At 49.6% G+C, this 14,007-nt stretch overlaps 1 pseudogene; it reads right to left on the bottom strand.

Annotated features, from left to right (window-relative positions):
• The window catches only part of LOC122662905, a 19,381-nt pseudogene extending 8,697 nt beyond the window's left edge, over nt 1-10,684 (bottom strand).
• Between the last annotated feature and the right edge of the window lie 3,323 nt (nt 10,685-14,007).

The raw sequence follows: 14,007 nt of genomic DNA on the forward strand, positions 1-14,007 counted from the left end.
GGTGCGACCGATATGACGGGATGACCGACCCGACCGATCACATCAACTACTTTAATGCGATGATGACCATGTACGGGGGAACCGAGATCGTTTCTTGTCGAGCCTTCCCCGCATCCCTCAAGGGTGCGGCGACCTCATGGTTCTCCTGGTTGCCGCCGAACTCTATAAAAAGCTTCACTCAACTCTGTCGAGCATTCGTCACGCGCTTTCAGAGCAGTGTGAAACACAAGAAGACAACGGTCAACCTCCTCAGCGTGAAGCAAAGGCCCGACGAATCGATCCGAGCATTCGTCTCCCGCTTCAACAAGGAATCCTTAGATATCAAGGATTTGGATGAGGCCACGGCCCATACGGCTATGAGTAATGGATTGGCCAACATGAACCTCATCAAGGACTTGACCCAGAAGCCGACCAGAAACCTGGCCGAGCTCTTAGAGAGATGCAATGAATTTACAAATATGGCCGAGGTCCTCCAGGCCCGGAAGGGAAACGAAGGCCGGCCCGACAAGAAAAGGCCGACAACAGAAGATCGTAGGGAAGACAAACGGCCCAGGACGGATCGCCGAGCTGACAGGTCGGACTGAGCTCGGAGCCCCGACTACACTCCACTGAACACCTCGCGCAAGGAGATCTTGATGCAAATACAGGACGGGGGGTACATCCGCCGACCCCAATCGATGCAAACGGGGTCATCTTGGAATCCCAACAAATATTGTCAGTTCCATAAGGACACCGGTCAACACACCAAGGATTGCTACCAGCTAAAAAGAGAAATCGAAGAGCTGATAAAAGCGGGCCATTTGAAGCGATATGTCAAAGGAGGCCGAGAAGATCGTGGGGGTCAGCAGCCTGAAGAGCGGGATTAACGAAGAGCCGAGCCGAGGCCCGACAATAGGCGAGTCGAACGAGAGGAAGATAAAGTCCGAGCTGAGAAGAAAGAGGACGGGTCCAGGCCGAGCAGGGACAAGGGAGCCCCCATATACACTATCCTCGGAGGGTTCGGACAAGAGACTACTCGAAAGGCTAAGGCAAACGCGTGGTTCATCGGAGTTGCCGAGATGCCCGCCAAGAAACTCAAGCCAGTAGCGACGATCTCCTTCACCGAGGCCGACCTCGAAGGTATAAGTTTACCTCATGATGATGCTTTAATGGTGCAAGTAGAAATTGCGAACAGACCCGTCCACCGTGTATTGGTCGATACCGGCGCATCCGTGGACCTTATGTCACTAGAAGCGTACTGACAATTTGGCTTCGGCGACGAAGCGCTCAAGCCAAAAGGCACCTCACTTCACGGGTTCTCGGGAGCTGCCGCAACCATCAAAGGCTCAATCGACCTGCTGGTCACGATTGGGCAAGCTCCATGCCAGGCGACGATTCAAGTCAAATTTATGGTGGTACGGTCAGTAGTGGCTTTCAACGCCATACTCGGCCGTCCTTCATTGACCGCTCTCCAAGCCATCATCTCCCCGACACACTTGAAGATGAAGTTCCCCACCGAGAACGATGTCGGCGAGGTCCGAGGCTACCAGAAGAAGGCCCGGGAGTGCTACGCTACTTTCGTCAAGCAAAACAAGGGTAATGTCCGAGGAATGGCAATGTGCGTCGAGCACCTCCCCGAGGATCAGCGGGATGAGCTTATTGAGAGGAGAGGACAACCCGTGGAAGACCTGACCCCACTTCATCTCAGCGAAGATGACCCAACAAAGGTGGTCCAGCTCGGATCATTACTAAATGAAAATCAAAGGAATCAGCTCGGAGTTTTCTTAAAGGCGAACGCCGATGTCTTTGCCTGGTCGGCTGCCGACATGACGGGCGTACCCAGACATATAGCTGAGCACCGGCTCCACGTAGATCCAGGTCGAAAACCAATCCGGAAGAAGAGAAGGAACTACGCACTTGATCGACAAACCGCGATCAAAGAAGAGGTGGAAAAGCTTCGCCGATCAGGGTTCATCTGAGAAGAAAAATTCTCGACCTGGTTGGCTAACGTCGTCATGGTCCCCAAACCGAACAGGAAGTGGAGAATGTGTGTCGACTATACCGATCTCAACAAGGCTTGTCTAAAAGATGAGTACCCGCTACCTCGAATCGACCTCTTGATCGACGCCACGGTAGGTCACGAGATGTTGAGTTTCATGGACGTGTATTCCGGCTACAACCAAATCATGATGCATGAGGAGGACGAGTCATACACGGCATTCCGAACTGACCAAGAAAATTTTTGCTACAAGGTCATGCCGTTCAGATTAAAAAATGCCGGAGCGACATACCAGCGCCTCGTGAACTATATATTCCGTGAGCAAATCGGAAGAAACGTGGAACTCTACGTGGACGACATGTTGGTGAAAAGTTTGAAGGCCGAACACCACTTGGCCGACCTGGAAGAAGCCTTTGGCGTATTGAGGAAGAACCAAATGAAGCTGAATCCCGCCAAGTGTGCATTCGGCGTGACCTCGGGAAAGTTCCTCGGCTTCATGGTCTCTGTCAGAGGCATCGAAGCCAATCCGGCAAAAATCAGGGCCATCCAAGAGATGAGCCCTCCGAGAACGATCCGAGAAGTACAGAAGCTAAACGGACGTGTGGCGGCGTTGGCACGATTCATGTCTAGATCGGGCGACAAGTGCCCACCATTCTTTAAAGCCCTCAAGAATATCCGGAACCTAAAGGACTTTATCTGGTCGGACGAATGCCAGGAAGCTTTTGAAGAGCCGAAGAAATATTTGGAGAACCCACCTCTTCTCAGCCGACCCAAACCAAAAGAGGAGCTTCAAGTCTACTTAGCCACTACCCCTGTAGCGGTCAGCGCGGTGTTGATCAGGGAAGAAAGTCGAACTCAAAGACCCATATACTACATCAGCCACGTTCTTGTCGATGTCGAGACAAGGTACTCCGGGTTCAAGAAAGTAGCGTTTGCTCTTGTTACGGCAGCAAGGAAACTAAGGCCGTACTTCCAAGCTCATCCGATCGCGGTACTGACCGACCAGCCACTCAAGGAGATATTGCATAAACCCGCCGTTTCGGGACGGCTGATTACCTGGGCGGTTGAGCTAAGTGAATACGATATAAGCTATCGTCCGAGGACGGCGATAAAAGGACAAGCCCTTGCCGACTTCATCGCCGAATGCACAGGGCCCGATCTTGAGGTCGGGGAAGAAAAGACTGTAGAAGAGGTCGGGGCTACGGCCGACCCTACTTGGACCATGAATGTCGATGGCTCAAGCAACTTCGGAGGAAGCGGGGCCGGCCTGATACTGGTAAGCCCCAAAGGGTTTCTGATCCAATACGCCCTGAGGTTCAAATTTCCCGCCTCGAACAACGAGGCTGAATATGAAGCCCTCCTAGCTGGACTTCGAGTCAGCAAAGCAATGGGCATAAAGCGGTTAAAGGCGAGAGGGGACTCCCAACTCGTGGTCAACCAGGTCAATGGAGACTATGAGGCGAAAGACGAAAGGATGATAGCTTACCTGAGCCGAGCCCGGGATCTGATTGCCGAACTCGAGCACTTTGAGATGACTCGAATATCGAGAAAAGATAACACCGCGGCTAACTCCTTGTCCAGGTTGGCCGAGGCCGACCTCCAATATCTGAGCCGGTCAGTATACATAGAAATCTTGGAGAAGCCCTCCTTACAAGAAGAAAGCGTAAAGCATATTGAAGAGGATGGGCCGACCTGGTTGGACCCCATTGTCAACTACTTGGAGAATAACCTGCTCCCGGAGAACCGAGATGAAGCAAGAAAGGTCAAGATCCGAGCTGCCAAGTACGCCATGCTCGACGGAGTGCTCTACAAAAGAGCAATCTCAACCCCTCTTCTCCGATGCCTTGGACCAAAGGGGGCCGAGTATGCATTGGCCGAGGTGCATGAGGGAATATGCGAGAGTCACATGGGTGGCCGAGCTCTTGCATACAAGATACTTCGGCAAGGATTCTATTGGCCAAGAATACAAGAAGAGGCCATAAGGTACGTGAAGACGTGTGAGAAGTGTCAACTGTTCGCACCAATCCCAAGCCGACCAGCAACAAAGTTGACCTCAATGCTGAGCCCAATCCCATTCGCTATGTGGGGAATGGACATTCTCAGAGATTTCACCCCGGCATCGGGAAACAGAAAGTACGTGGTAGTGGCGATCGATTACTTCACCAAGTGGGTCGAGGCTGAGCCCCTTGCAACCATCACCGAGAAGAACATGGAGAAATTCTTCCAAGATAAGGTCATCTACCGGTTCGGACTACCGAAAGTACTCATCACAGATAATGGCATGCAATTCAATAACCCGGCCTTCTGAAAGTTCTGCGAACACTTCTACATTGACTTCTGACCCGTCTCGGTAGCTCACCCACAAGCAAATGGACAAGTAGAAGTGTCCAACCGAACATTACTCGCCAGCATTAAGAGAAGGTTGGATGAGGCCAAAGCGAGATGGGTGGAAGAACTTCCAAGTGTCCTATGGGCATATCGGACGACAGTAAGAACTCCAACCGGGGAGAGTCCTTTTCGCCTCGCTTATGGAACTGAAGCCCTCGCCCCAATTGAAATTATGGCCTCATCGTACCGAGTGCTCAACTTCGATGAGAAGACCTATGAAGATGGACTGAGAGCCAACCTTGACTTCCTCGATAAAGTTTGGGAAAATGCCCTACTCCGGAACGTGGCATACCAACAGAGGACAGCAAAGTACTATGACTCAAGAGTAAAAGAGCGGCACTTCCGTCAAGGAGACCTCGTTCTCAAAAAACTCAGCGCATCCCAGCTGAGGCAGCAAGAAAAGTTAGCACCAAATTGGGAAGGCCCATACATAGTCTCCAAGCAAATTCGCCCTGGCACGTATCGCTTGCAGACTCCGGGGGGCAAGAAGGTACCGAGACCTTGGAACTCGAAAAATTTGAAGAAGTTTTTCAATAAGCGAGCATGCTTGTATTCGGCTTGACTCAGGCATTTGATTCAATAAAGTCTTTCTCCACCACTTAACGTATTTGCAAGCTCCTAAATCAAAGTCGTTAGACCGGTCCTCATAGACCTGGCCGACCACGAAGATCGACCCTCATAGGTCGGCAGCCAAGTCGTAAGACCGGTCCTCATAGACCTGGCCGACCTCGAAGACCAACCCTCATAGGTCGGCAGCCAAGTCGTAAGACCGGTCCTCATAGACCTGGCCGACCTCGAAGACCAACCCTCATAGGTCGGCAGCCAAGTCGTAAGACCGGTCCTCATAGACCTGGCCGACCTTGAAGACTGACCCTCATAGGTCGGCAGCCAAGTCGTAAGACCGATCCTCATAGACATGGCCGACCTCGAAGACCGACCCTCATAGGTCGGCAGCCAAGTCGTAAGACCGGTCCTCATATACCTGGCCAACCTCAAAGACCGACCCTCATAGGTCGGCAGCCAAGTCGTAAGACCGATTCTCATAGACCTGGCCGACCTTTCAAGAGCAAACTCCCCCTTTGGCCGAGCCTAACAAAGTTCAAAACTAAGCTAAGGCATTACGCTCGGCCAGGAAGGCTGCTCGGCCACGCGTCCGCTTATATGATAACCTGTCCAATTGGACCAAAGGGAACGGCGAATTAACCAACCAAAGCGAGGATCACATTGACCTCGGGCATGGCATGGCCGAGCCGCCGACCACGGGAAGCATGGGTTAAAAAAGAGACAAGTTCCTAAGCTCGGCTAGCGGAACGACTCGGCAATTCGGCCACAAATAGAACAGAGTACACAAGGAAAAGAAGGTTAAGAGCGCTGAGCTAAAACACTTGGACAAATTCTGGAAAAAATAGATTTTTCATTCATTATAAGCCGACTGATCGGCACGGTTACAAGATGGGCAGTTCGGCCCCACAAAAAAAAAAAATAATTACATCTCGATCTCCTCGGTGTTGGACTTGGAGGCGACCTCGGCTGTGTCCATGGCAGTAGGCTCGGCAGGAGGGTCTTTTGGTCCAGCATCCAGAGGGAAGACGTCGGCCTGAGTAGGCTCCTCAAAGGGCAGAGCCTGGGTGACCTCGGCTCCCTCCTCATCTCCTAACTCTCCGGCGAAGGTAGTCGCATTGTCATCAAACCGGGAGAGATTGAGATCAGGGTACGTCGCCTTGATCTCGGCCAAAAGCTCAGCTCGGCCTGCCTCGAAACCTTTGGCGTAGGGAGGCTTCCTGATCTCATGGCACACATCAACATACTCCTCCGATTGGAGATAGTCGCTGACCGCCTCGACCCGAGCCGTGGCCAGATCTTCCTTGGCCTTCTCCCTCACCTCGGCAAGCTGAACCTGCAGAGCCCGGACCTTCTCTCTCTGCCTGATCACCTTGGCCTGAGAGCTCTCCACTTCGGCCTCGGCAGCAGTGAGCTTCTCTTGGGTCTCTCGACGCCTCTGAATGGCATCCTGGGCATCCTGATAGGCCTTCTTGCATTGGACGCCCAAGGAATGGTTCTCAGTCAGGAGCCACTCAAAGCGAAGCATGGTCTCCACTGCCTTGGCGAATCCCTACAAAAGAGCATGAGAACAAAGATCAAGATAGACTACACATATCATATCTAATCACAAAAGCCGACCAGGAAACTTACCATGTTGAAATCTTGGAACAGAGTGGAGAGGAGCTCGGGGTCAGACAGCGCCTCGAGCTTCTCCTTGTCGATTGGAAGCCGGCCTGCATCCAGCCATTCTTTGGCGTGTGCGGCTGACGTCAATGCCGAGTCCCCTGGGAAGAGGCACCAGGTCGGCCTCACAGGAACGTTGCTGGCCGAGGCCCTCCCCAAGACGTATCGGGAGATGTTGGTGGGTGAAGCCACGGGCGGAAGACCACCACTCGTCAGATTGACGGAGAGCTTCTGACGCTTGATGTCTCTCGGCGGGCTCCTCTCGCCTTTTCGGCCTTTCCCCTTCCTCGGAGACCCCGTTGGGCCCGTATTCTTCTTGGCCTCAAGGCCGACCACAGCGTTCGACGGTCCCGGCATCACGGCCTTGCCCTTGGGGGCCTTGGAAGACTCACCCCGGGACTTCTTCTCAATATTCTTCTTCCTTCGATCTACAAGGGTCTCGGCCCTTAGCCGAGCTGTATCCATAGGGGGAATGTGGCCAACCACTGCAAGAGAAATCGAGAACATAAAAAATAAGTAGAAACAGAAAAGAAGACTAAGTAAAGGGGTCAGCTCGGACCACAGAGACGGGCTCGGGTCGGGCTCCTACCAGGGGTCATATGCCACCTCTGAAGAAACCCCTCATCCTGAAGCTGGAGGACATCGAAGGCGGACGCTGGAGGATCAGGTCAACCGAGGTCATCTCGTTCTTGGTCAGGGGTAGTACCCTATTGACGTAATTCAAGTTCATCTCCTTCCACTCGGTTCGGAGAGGGCTGTTGGGAATGGAAGCGAAGAAAAAACGAGGCTTCCAATACTTATTAAAGGTCGGCGTGCCGACCAAAAATTTGTGGCCGCCCAGAGCCGCACTCTTCCCCGATCGGCGGCAGAAATAGTACCACCCCTTCTCGGGAGACTTCTTCAAGAAGAAGAGCCGAGAGAAAAGCACCACGCTCGCACCTCGGCCCATCTCGTAGAATAAGGCATAGAAACCGTACACGGCCAGCCAAGAGTTCGGCACCAGCTGACCAGGAGACAGGTGGAAGTGGTCCAAGATCTGGTCCACCAGGCCGAGAATGGGGAGCCTGAACGCATACTTGAAGGGCGTCTCATACAAAGCCACCTCGCTGGGCCTGGTGAAGCAGGCCATCTCCCCGGGGTTAGGAGCTCGGAGCTGAATGTCCTCGGGGATGGCATCGGTCGTCCTCAGATAGTCGAGGTCGGCCTCCGTGATCATGCTCGAAACGGTGCCGACACTACCTTCCTCGAGCTCAGGGGCTTCAGCGGACGAGCTGACCTAGCCAACCCTCACCTCGGATGAATCTCCCTCACTTGATTCCTCATCGGACGAGGATGACCCAGAGTTCTCGGCTCGGTCTGCGGCGATAGGGTGGGCCGTATGATCAAACTCCAAGAGTAACAGAGGCTCGGCCACCTCGGCCTGACGAAGCTCCACTACATCGGGCTCATCCGAGGTCGAGGCCAATAGGTCTATGGTGGGAGAACGAGCGGGGAGCTCTCGGCTCGGACTCGCGCCCTCTGCCACCCCGGCGAACAGCTCGCCCATAGGACTACTACCAACTGACATACTGGGCGGAGAAGACTTACTGGTTGAAGAAGAGCTAAGGATGAGCTGAGCACGAACGAAGCAAAGGCCGAGCTGATCACGAATAAGTAAACACCGAGCGCTACCGAGCTGAAGAATCCAAGCTTGCCAAGAAGTCAATAACTTAGAGCAGTGAGGAATGAATAGTTAGGAGTCGCCTATTTATAATCCTTGGGTTTTACTGATCCAACGGCCGACCAGAGCTCAGCATAATTCAACGGCCCAGATCAAAGGACGTTTCAAATTCCCGAGCCTGGCATAATGACTCTGCTGACGTGGCACTGACACCCAACCATCAGAACGTATAACGTCAAATCCGCGCCAAAAAAAATAAGCTCGGCTCGACCACAAAAATCTTCCAGACAAGCAGACCAGGAAATTTCACTCATCAGTGCCGAGCTGACCCCTGATGAGTGGGGGGGCCTGTGATGGGGCATAAAACACCCCTCCTATCAGAGGCTGCCACATGGCCGACCCGACCTCAGTCCGAGAACCGAGTTGGGCCGAGCAGGAGACCTGGCCAACCCCATCTCCGATGAGTCACCTGACAGATCCAGACTCGAGCGAGCTAGCCGGTGGCTGAGGCCAAGCTCATACAAGTCAGCCATAGACTCCTGGCCTAGCTTACGGTCGAGACCAACCTCTCGGCCCGACCTCCCTGGCCGACCTCCTCTGCCGACCCCCTGGGCCGACCTTCGAGGCCGAGCCCTCCTCCACTGAAGCCGCCATAGCACCCCACTGTGGATCTCTGGTCCATGTCAGCGCATCCCGAGAATCACGGGATAAGGATCGACCCACGATCCCAGCACAACACGGAATCGCACTCTACATGGACTCTTACCTTAATAAGAGTCCGACCCCGAAAATAGCTCTCCACTTCGCTCTACGCGAGATAACCTTCCGAAAGAAGGACTCCTACCATACTAGGACTCTCCCAACCGCCTCATCTCCTCACTCTATAAATACCCAGGTATGGAACACCATTGATCATCTCACTTTTACTAGCAGTTACGCTATTGCATTGGAGACCTAACTTGAGCATCGGAGAGTCCTAGGCCGGAGCCACACCGGTTCTCTTGTGCTCATCGCTTGGTTTTTGTAGGCTCATCCATGGGCGAACCAAGCATCGGAGGTTTTCACACGCAACAGATTGCTAATAAGGAGCTGGAGTCATCATGACGAAAAACAAACTCTAAAACTTGAGCAAAACCCATGATGAAATCTAGTGCCAAATTCACTAGGTCTTTGCAAATTTCCAAATTCTGAAATCATCATCTTTTTATTCCTTCCTGCAATTTTCCTGCTTCCTCTACTTGGTCTTGATTGTGGTGGTGGTGGTGGTGGCGGCGGCGGCGGCAACGAGTACACCGAAAAGTAGCAGAAGCAGGTGTGAGGGAGAGGATGTCGCCGTCGCCTTCGCAGTCACAGCCAGATTTGGTCACGACTTGGCCTTCCTTCGCTGGTTTTCTTTCCAAATAGCTTTCAAGGTCCTTGGAGTTGTGAGAGGGAGAGAATGTCGCCATCGCCGTCGCCACTGAGGAGTTGTGAGAGGGATGAGCGAGGAAGGGAGGGATTCAAGAGAGGTTCTGCTGGGAAATGTTCGTTTGATCTGAAACCCTTGGCAAATGAGTGAAATGGGTTTGTTTTGAGGGAGATAAGTTCGGTTTGATTTGTTTTGAACCGATCAGATGGGGTTGGTTTGAGGTTTAAAGTGGTTCAAATAGATGGGGATTGGAATTCAAAAAAAATTGAATGTTTTAAATAACCACCGTTGGATGGTTGTCAGGACACGTGGCACGCTAGGAACTCATGGAAGTAGGATGGAAGTAGGGCTGAGGAAGTAGAGGATGTGGATCCGTTTCTCTTGTTCTCTTGACCACACATTTTATCTTTTTTTGTTGTGGTACTTAGAAAAAAACTCTTTCAAAGAATTTCTTTTGGTGGGCGGGAGACGGGTGTCCTTGGTTTTGATTAGATTATAATAAAGAAAGAAGTAACATCAGCATGCATGAAAGAAAAAAAAAGAAAAAAACCAGTACATGAGATATTCGAATATGCTATTTTTTATATGCCTAAAGTACGATCAAACCAACTTTTAGTCTTTTACACATTTTAACCATATAATAATTTTTTATTTTCAATCTCTCACGTTTTTCCACACTAGCACCTTATTAGCCATCAGAGCTCTCTCTTTACATCTCAGTCATTCAATCCGTCTACTATTGCAATCCACTCCCTCCACTGGTCTCTCTCTCTTCCCCGCACCTGCAACCCATCACCCCTCACATCCCTTCTTTCTCTCTCTCCCCCTGCGCTCTTCCTCTCCATTCAAATTATAGGTAACTCTTCACATATAAATTTGGAGAATGAGATGCTTTCGTGCCTTTAGCATCAAGTTGTGCAACAGTAGCAGCAATAAGAACAACATTGGTGTTCTTCAAGAAATCATTTCGAGTAAAATCACCTTCATATGAGTAAACATTCTGTCGTGGGGAAAATTGTTCCATCTCCAAATAGAGGTCAACTACACATAAAGAGACGACGAAACAACAATCAGAGAAAACCGGTGTTGGGTGCGATGAGGGATTGTCCGATGTTTAAGTCAGTATTCCATACAACAACAATTATATATGCAGGGAATCGAAAGAGGAAAGAAGTAGGAGAATGTAATGAAGTATTCAAAATGTCCACCTTGTGTCTCCCCCTTACTATTTATAGGATAAGGGAGGATGTAACCCTAATTTCGAGGTATGGAGGTGTTGCAGGAGAAAATTGACTTTCTGCAGATATGAGTTGTGGCGTGAGATACCTATGGAAAACAAAGAAGAAGACACCGTGAGAGAGCTGGAGCTATGTCCAACAAAGACTCTCTGATGCTTAAGTCAACTTCCTTACAACTGAAGGGAATAGCAGAGCAATATCACGAGAGTGGAGTGAAAATTGTGTCATACCTTACCCTCCGGGGGAGGTTCTATTTATATTGGTTGTCTGGTAGCTTGAGTTGGGTAATAGGATCCCTCTCGGATACGCATTCTTCTTGAATTAGTAGTTTCCTTTTGGGAGTAGGAATCATTCTTGGAGAGTCTGTTTGTGGAAAGCTTCTATATCTTGTAGATCTGATAGGATTTCTTCCCTTAATGGGGAGCAAGGAGAGTAGATCTTCTTGACTTCCTATTTGGAGTGTGTCTCCCTATTTTGGAGCTTAGCTCTTGGAAGGTTGTTATATAGCGAAAGTAAGGCGAAAGACTCGTTGGATTATGTTTCCTATTTCATGTCTCCATGTGTCTCGTTATGAATGGTGGAAGTATTTTACTCATAACAAAGCCCCCCCCCCACTCCCTCAACTCGTATGTATGAGCTATGGGAGTAGTTCACTTATGGGGTACGAGCTATGAAATCCATGAACTACTTTAAGGTTATCCTTGCTCAGGAGGGTATTATGATAATTGCAACTCAGAGTATTCATAAAGCTTGCCTTTAATGTCATACCCCACTCCCCATACCTAGAGTAGTGTGACTAGGAATGAGGACAAACAGCCATGACGGCGGGGGACCGCCACGAGTCCTCCACCTCATCCCTCTTTGGGGGAGAAGAGAGAGGTGAATTGAGTGTAGGGAGTCACCACCTAGAGGAGGGTTTAGGACCCAAAGTGTAAATGTAATGACTCTCATGCGATGCTGTTTTGGGGACAAATGGTCCATTGGTCTGGGTATAGGTCAAGTTATGGTTCGGGGAAGGTATTAGGTACCCCAGTTTGTCTGGACTCACCGGTCTTTCTATTGCTAGGAAAAATTGGGTAAGGTCATAACATGCTTTGGGATGGAGGATGTAAGATGCAAAAAAAATTGTAAGATACAAGAAACCATAGAAAGTAAAATACAAGGGAGGTGAAGAAACACATACCTGGAGGTTCGGCTTCAAGGCAAGGGTTAGTATACGGGAAGTAAAATAAAGGACTCAAAACCTATATGACTTAAGCATGATTGACACTAATCTAAGCATGGAGACGTGATAGGTGCAAAAACAAAGACGGTAATTAAATACATATGCATGGATAATCATGTGAATAAAAGGTAAAATACAAAAAATATATGCATGGCATGTAAAGAGGTCAACCTAAATGTTGGCATAAGGGAGTCTTAGACTACTGGGGATAGGGATCACGAAGATATGCATGCATGGGAATGTGGTACAACATAAAAGTGATAAGGACAATATGGAGTATGTGTGATCACCATCTAGGGAGATGGGATCACTTTCCTCCGGAGATGCAAAACGGAATAAAGCAAAAAAAACATGTAGATTAAAGAGAACTAAAAAGTGAGATAAAACTTACTTAGTTTGAAGATGATCAAATTGGAGGTGTGGAGGTTTCTCTTTCGTAATTCAGGAGATTTGCACGTTGAGCATGTATCGTCACTTGTGGTGGCTTCTCTTGTTGCCTTGAAAGCAAGCACTTTGTCGTCAAGCAGAGATCATTGGTTGGATATCTTGGGGCTTTGATCTTGAAGTTTAATTAGAAATTGCAACACTTAAAAGGTGGGAGAGGCAATAGGCTAAGGCCAAGTGAAGGGCCAAAGCTAAGGGCTCAACGCTCTTGAATGGAGGCTAAGTATTGATGTAAGGGGTTGTCTCAATGCACTAGAGACCAAAGAATCACCAAATAACCCTCCTCAACATGAGAGGGAGTGTATTTATTGATGTAGAGGGGTGTGGTGCAGGGGTAATTTTATAATTGCCGCAAGTGGTTATACAGCTCTGTCCATGATGAGGGCAGACTAAGAATTTTTGCAATGCAAGGGCGTGCGAGATACGCTGATTGAGATCCCAAATTGGTAATCATCGATTGTGCAGGCGCGATTGGAGATTGGGAATCTTACTTGATTGCGAGTGCAGGCCATGTGTAAGGTGGGCATTGGCGTGCTCAGGGTGTTAAGTCACCATGGGGGTAGACCCTAATTATTCGAATCTTGAATTTGGCGGCAAAGTGTGTTTTTCAACATTGAAAAAGGCTTCTTCGATAGTGAGAGCCCGTGTTTACATAGAAGTATTCCCATCGACAATGCGTCGATGTCGAGGGAAGGGTGGTTTGATGTCGAATCTGCGCAATTTTTGTTGTTATGAATACGAAGAGTCATCTTCTAAAATCATTTCCATCTTTGTTCTTTCCGGATTTTAGGACTTCTAGAGGGAATTTTGCACCATTTGAGATTGTGAGCAGCTAATTGTAGACCAAATCTTGCATATTTGGATTCGAAACGATCGTCTCTTTACCCTCTTCTCTTCCATCTAAGTGGAATTTTGAAAGAGGTCCCAAGTTCGTGAGTTCCCTTTGCTTTGTTGATTTTCCTCTTTTGTTCTTCTTCACCATGTCCAGCCAAAATAGGGGTAAGAGGCTCATGTCATCTGGGGATGTGTCGGTTCCAAAGAAACGGAGGAGCTAGGGCATCATTCTTCGGGAAGGGGATGACTCTGCCCATTGCCCGGAGATCGACCCAGATGAGGATGTTTTGAGCGACTGTGAGGAGAGATTGCGGGCCCCATGGTATGATGGCCACCTCCTCTGGGATACACCCATGCATATTTGTAGCAATGCTTGGAAACCACCCAAGGTAAGCATTCAATTTCCTTGAATTTTATTCTACAAATAGTTTTCGTTGATTGCTTTACCTAATGTTGACCAAGTGAACTTGCTTGTAATGTGCATTGATTTTGCAACGTTCATTGTGTCTGTGCTGGGAATTGAATTTTCACTCCTTTGTTTTGGATTGTTTGGTTGTCTTGTGTCCTGATGTGCTCATGTGTGTCATGAAAATTGATCCGTTTGAA

Source organism: Telopea speciosissima, chromosome 5 (genome assembly GCF_018873765.1).
Source record: "Telopea speciosissima isolate NSW1024214 ecotype Mountain lineage chromosome 5, Tspe_v1, whole genome shotgun sequence".
Taxonomy (NCBI): Eukaryota; Viridiplantae; Streptophyta; class Magnoliopsida; order Proteales; family Proteaceae; genus Telopea; species Telopea speciosissima.